This window comes from Bombina bombina, chromosome 6, assembly GCF_027579735.1.
Source record: "Bombina bombina isolate aBomBom1 chromosome 6, aBomBom1.pri, whole genome shotgun sequence".
NCBI lineage: Eukaryota > Metazoa > Chordata > Amphibia > Anura > Bombinatoridae > Bombina > Bombina bombina.
This window is the reverse complement of record NC_069504.1, coordinates 1,086,828,898-1,086,835,264: the sequence shown is the minus strand read 5'-3', so window position 1 is coordinate 1,086,835,264 and position 6,367 is coordinate 1,086,828,898. Positions and strand designations below refer to the sequence as shown.

Here is a 6,367-nt window from a genome sequence, read left to right as displayed (position 1 = left end):
ACACGGCAGAGAACCTAGTGCAACGCAGGGGGTAAGTCGCACAGCTTTGGACAGCAATTTTAAAATAGATATGAATATATACAAATATATTCATGTTTTATATGTGTATATACACATATTAACACATACATATATATGTATATAAGCATATACATATATATTGAAAGTAAAAACACAGTTCCCATAGACCGCAATGTAAAGGCACTTTTCAATGCTTTTTTCCCCCTAATACCCCACATCCCCTCACTTTAACCCCTTATAACTGCTTAGTGCAGTTTTTTTAATTAAAAAATAAAGATGCTCATATTTTTTATTTTATGAAGGGAACCATACACTTTATTTTGGGGGGCATTTTTTTAATTAGATAGAGGTCTGACCTCCCCGATCTCAGTCTGGGCCTGATGATCAGAAACTTATGAAAAGTATTTGGGGGCTTTTTCGGAGCACATCCAGAACCTGTACAGCAAGATAAACAGTTCTAAAGCTAGAATGTGCCTTGCTAAAATTCTCTGGGGGACCTTACAGTACTGACAGATAATCTTGCCAGACCATAAACCTTTAGATCATTTCTTAAAGGGACATGAAAGTAAAAATTAAACTGACAGTAAATGTAAAAAATAATGTTACATAATTCTGCACATAGTGCACATTCCCCAGTTTTGCATAACAAACACGGTTATATCAATTCACTTTTTACCTCTGTAATAACCTTGTATTTAAGCCTCTGCAGACTGCCTCCTTATTTTAGCTCTTATGACAGACTTGCATTTTATCCCATCAGTGCTGACTCCTAGGCAACTCTACGTGCGTGAGCACAATGGTATCTATATGGCACACATGGAGTAACACCCTCTAGTTGTGGAAATACTGTTAAAATGCACTGCGATAAGAGGTGGCCTTCAAGGGCTTAGAAATAAGCATATAAGCATACCTAGGTTTAGCTTTCAACAAAGAATACAAAGAGAACAAAGAGAATTTGATGATAAAAGTACATTGGAAAGTAGTACCCTGAATCATGACGTTTAATTTTGACTAAACTGTCCCTTTAAATTCATTGAGCTCTTCAGTCTGACGCATTGTACTGTCTATGTTTGTCTATGCAGATATCGTGGCTATGTGCTGAATTTTATGCACCTGTAGCAATGGGTGTGGCTGAAACACCTGAACTCAAGAACTAGGGGAGTCCACATACGTTTAGCCATATAGTGCAACTCCTTCAGCCATATACTATGTGTATCTCCTTCAGCACACACCCTTTCTGCTTTACCTCTGTCATTCTATGAGGGAAAACTATTTACATGTAAAACTAAAATAAAAAGAAATCTTTAGCATGCGTGCGCGCTGTAACTTAGACTACTATTTCATCACCCCAATATATCGTATTAACAATCCATCAACTCACACCTCATAAACATCATTATCTCAGTCCTAAAGCTCTCTATTAATCCTCACATTACGTTACATTTATACAGTGCTACTGTACTGCTTCTCTACACCGGAACTTCCTGACACCGGAACTGAAATCTGCAGTACTGCGTGCGGGAGACAGTATAGCATGTAACACACGTTTGTGCCCTGCATGCTGGGGGTGAGTGACATACGTAGTAATATTCAGTATCGGGACTGAATGACAAGCTGGGAGTAGAGACTGAATGACAGGCTGGGAGTAGAGACTGAATGACAGGCTGGGGGTAGAGACTGAATGACAGGCTGGGAGTAGAGACTGAATGACAGGCTGGGAGTAGAGACTGAATGACAGGCTGGGGGTAGAGACTGAATGACAGGCTGGGAGTAGAGACTGAATGACAGGCTGGGAGTAGAGACTGAATGACAGGCTGGGGGTAGAGATTTAATGACAGACTGGGGGTAGAGATTTAATGACAGGCTGGGGGTAGAGATTTAATGACAGGCCGGGGGTAGAGATTTAATGACAGGCTGGGGGTAGAGACTGAATGACAGGCTGGGGGTAGAGACTGAATGACAGGCTGGGGGTAGAGACTGAATGACAGGTCGGGGGTAGAGATTTAATGACAGGCTGGGAGTAGAGACTGAATGACAGGCTGGGGGTAGAGACTGAATGACAAGCTGGGGGTAGAGATTTAATGACAGGCTGGGGGTAGAGACTGAATGACAGGCTGGGAGTAGAGACTGAATGACAGGCTGGGGGTAGAGACTGAATGACAGGCTGGGGGTAGAGACTGAATGACAGGCTGGGAGTAGAGACTGAATGACAGGCTGGGGGTAGAGACTGAATGACAGGCTGGGAGTAGAGACTGAATGACAGGCTGGGAGTAGAGACTGAATGACAGGCTGGGAGTAGAGACTGAATGACAGGCTGGGGGTAGAGACTGAATGACAGGTCGGGGGTAGAGATTTAATGACAGGCTGGGAGTAGAGACTGAATGACAGGCTGGGGGTAGAGACTGAATGACAAGCTGGGGGTAGAGATTTAATGACAGGCTGGGGGTAGAGATTTAATGACAGGCTGAGGGTAGAGATTTAATGACAGGCTGGGGGTAGAGATTTAATGACAGGCTGAGGGTAGAGATTTAATGACAAGCTGGGGGTAGAGATTTAATGACAGGCTGGGGGTAGAGATTTAATGACGGGCTGGGGGTAGAGAGTGAATGACAAGCTGGGGGTAGAGAGTGAATGACAGACTGGGGGTAGAGATTTAATGACAGGCTGGGGGTAGAGATTTAATGACAGGCTGGGGGTAGAGATTTAATGACAGGCTGAGGGTAGAGATTTAATGACAGGCTGGGGGTAGAGATTTAATGACAGGCTGAGGGTAGAGATTTAATGACAGGCCGGGGGTAGAGATTTAATGACAGGCTGAGGGTAGAGATTTAATGACAGGCTGAGGGTAGAGACTGAATGACAGGCTGGGGGTAGAGAGTGAATGACAGGCTGGGGGTAGAGATTTAATGACAGGCTGGGAGTAGAGACTGAATGACAGGCTGGGAGTAGAGACTGAATGACAGGCTGGGAGTAGAGACTGAATGACAGGCTGGGGGTAGAGATTTAATGACAGGCTGGGAGTAGAGACTGAATGACAGGCCGGGGGTAGAGACTGAATGACAGGCTGGGGGTAGAGACTGAATGACAGGCCGGGGGTAGAGATTTAATGACAGGCTGGGAGTAGAGACTGAATGACAGGCTGGGAGTAGAGACTGAATGACAGGCTGGGGGTAGAGACTGAATGACAGGCTGGGGGTAGAGACTGAATGACAAGCTGGGAGTAGAGACTGAATGACAGGCTGGGGGTAGAGACTGAATGACAGGCCGGGGGTAGAGATTTAATGACAGGCTGGGAGTAGAGACTGAATGACAGGCTGGGGGTAGAGACTGAATGACAAGCTGGGGGTAGAGATTTAATGACAGGCTGGGGGTAGAGATTTAATGACAGGCTGAGGGTAGAGATTTAATGACAGGCTGGGGGTAGAGATTTAATGACAGACTGGGGGTAGAGATTTAATGACAGGCTGAGGGTAGAGATTTAATGACAGGCTGGGAGTAGAGACTGAATGACAGGCTGGGGGTAGAGAGTGAATGACAGGCTGGGGGTAGAGATTTAATGACAGGCTGGGGGTAGAGATTTAATGACGGGCTGGGAGTAGAGACTGAATGACAAGCTGGGGGTAGAGATTTAATGACAGGCTGGGGGTAGAGATTTAATGACAGGCTGAGGGTAGAGATTTAATGACAGGCTGAGGGTAGAGATTTAATGACAGGCTAAGGGTAGAGATTTAATGACAGGCTGGGAGTAGAGACTGAATGACAGGCTGGGGGTAGAGACTGAATGACAGGCTGGGGGTAGAGACTGAATGACAGGCCGGGGGTAGAGATTTAATGACAGGCTGAGGGTAGAGATTTAATGACAGGCTGGGGGTAGAGATTTAATGACAGGCTGGGGGTAGAGATTTAATGACAGGCTGGGGGTAGAGAGTGAATGACAGGCTGGGGGTAGAGAGTGAATGACAGGCTGGGGGTAGAGATTTAATGACAGGCTGGGGGTAGAGAGTGAATGACAAGCTGGGGGTAGAGAGTGAATGACAGACTGGGGGTAGAGATTTAATGACGGGCTGGGGGTAGAGAGTGAATGACAAGCTGGGGGTAGAGACTGAATGACAGACTGGGGGTAGAGATTTAATGACGGGCTGGGGGTAGAGAGTGAATGACAAGCTGGGGGTAGAGACTGAATGACAAGCTGGGGGTAGAGACTGAATGACAAGCTGGGGGTAGAGACTGAATGACAAGCTGGGGGTAGAGACTGAATGACAGGCTGGGGGTAGACACTGAATGACAGGCTGGGGGTAGAAATTTAATGACAGGCTGAGGGTAGAGACTGAATGACAGGCTGGGGGTAGAGACTGAATGACAGGCTGGGGGTAGAGACTGAATGACAGGCTGGGGGTAGAGACTGAAGGACAGGCTGGGGGTAGAGACTGAATGACAGGCTGGGGGTAGAGACTGAATGACAGGCTGGGGGTAGAGACTGAATGACAGGCTGGGGGTAGAGACTGAATGACAAGCTGGGGGTAAAGACTGAATGACAAGCTGGGGGTAGAGGCAATGACAGGCTGGGGGTAGGGACTGAATATCAGGAACTGAATGACAAGCTGGGGGTAGAGACAATGGCAGGCTGGGGGTAGGGACTGAATGTCAGGAACTGAATGACAGGCTGGGGGTAGAGACTGAATGACAGGCTGGGGGTAGAGACTGAATGTCAGGCACTGAATGACAGGCTGGGGATAGGGACACAGAAGGAGTCACAGAAAGGGGGCGGATGTCATGTTGTGTGTAGGGACTGAGGATAAATTGTCTGGTAATAAATGCCCTGCAGTGTATGGTGACCGAGAGATATAGGGGGCAAAGGACGTAGATCAGCGTGACCAAGTATACAGAAAGGGACAGTGGAAGAACAGACAGTACGTGAAATTCCCTGTCTTATAGAAAGTGATGGAATGATATTTGTTAGAGGTCAGGGCAGAAGAGGAGGATAGTGCTTGTACCTGGGGCAAAGGAACAGAGGTCAAAGAGGCTGACAGATGAGATTGGATGAAAACCTATTGACAAGAGAAAAGCGACTACATGGTGACAATAAAGCCAGTGCAAGATAAAGAAGTGTAAATAAAACAGTATAACATAGCAGGATTGTGATGGCTGGAATGACAAAAAAGTGGTTAAGATGACTGAGAAGAGACTGCTGACACTTTATTAAATAGTGACAATGACATGATGACAGAGGGCAGCAAGGTAAAAGAGGAGGAGGTGCAGAGACGACAGTTGTGTTATATGGTGATAACAGCAGAAACCCACCTGAGAGATCAGTGTCACTCTATGTTACAGGCTGAGATGGAGGCGAGAACTGGGGACTGGCAGCAAGAAAGTCAATTTGTTTGATAGACAAAGAGAGTGGAGATCACTATTAGACTGTTCTATTCCACAGTGACTTCCACCTCACTATCTGCCATAGCGTCCTAGTAAACTAACATAAAGCTGTGTATTGGGGACCACTGAGGTGCTTGGGCTTTGTTTAATTGCAATATTGATGTGAAAGGGAGAGACACAGGGATGTGGCAGGTTTAGAATCTCCTGAGAGCAATCTTCCCATTTTATATTTTAGAGCTCAAATTTACAGCAAGGCTTGGCAAGCCCAGGTAGCCATGTGCCCTGTTTTTTATTGACTGTATTAATTATGCCTTCCCTGGTTTTTATATACCACTTCATTTCACTTTAGTGACCCAGGCCAAAGAGTTTACAGTTTAACAGTGATTTATCATTGTCACAGGCTGTAAACTATAATACAGGTCATTGCAGAAATGATCTGCAAATAATATCAATGATGCTGCAAAGCAATATAAAAGAACTTGATGTTTTTTTTTTTATTTGGATGTTTTCAAATGTATTAAAATGGAGAATTTGAAAGTAAATGTAAAGGGATTTGGGAGTTAAAGAAACATGAAACCTTAAATTTCTCTTTCAGGATTCAGATAGAAGATACAGTTTTCAATGACTTTCCAATTTACTTCTATTATCTTAATTTGCTTTGCTCTTTTGGTATCCTTTGTTGTAAAGTTTACCTAGGTAGTATCTGGGTGCTCGCTGCAGATTGGTGGCTGCACATAAATGTCTGTTGTCTTTGGCATATCAGTGTGTTCAGCTAGCTCCTAATAGTGCACTGCTGCTCCGTCAATAAATTATATGTAGATAATGAAGCAAAATTAATAATAGAAAGTTGTTTAAAATTGTATACGTATCTACTCGTTTGAATTGCATGTCCCTTTAAGGGGACATAAGTGTGAAAAAAGAAAATAGGCTAAGATGTTGGAGCATTTTATTCATGTACTATTGCTTGCACTAT

At 44.8% G+C, this 6,367-nt stretch overlaps 1 protein-coding gene across 1 annotated transcript in view; it reads left to right on the top strand.

Annotated features, from left to right (window-relative positions):
* Nucleotides 1-1,439: 1,439 nt before the first annotated feature.
* The window catches only part of AGK (acylglycerol kinase), a 204,290-nt gene continuing 199,362 nt past the window's right edge, over nucleotides 1,440-6,367 (top strand). The window contains 1 exon segment of the mRNA XM_053718997.1: nucleotides 1,440-1,588. The gene's annotated coding sequence lies outside the window, so the exon portion shown is untranslated.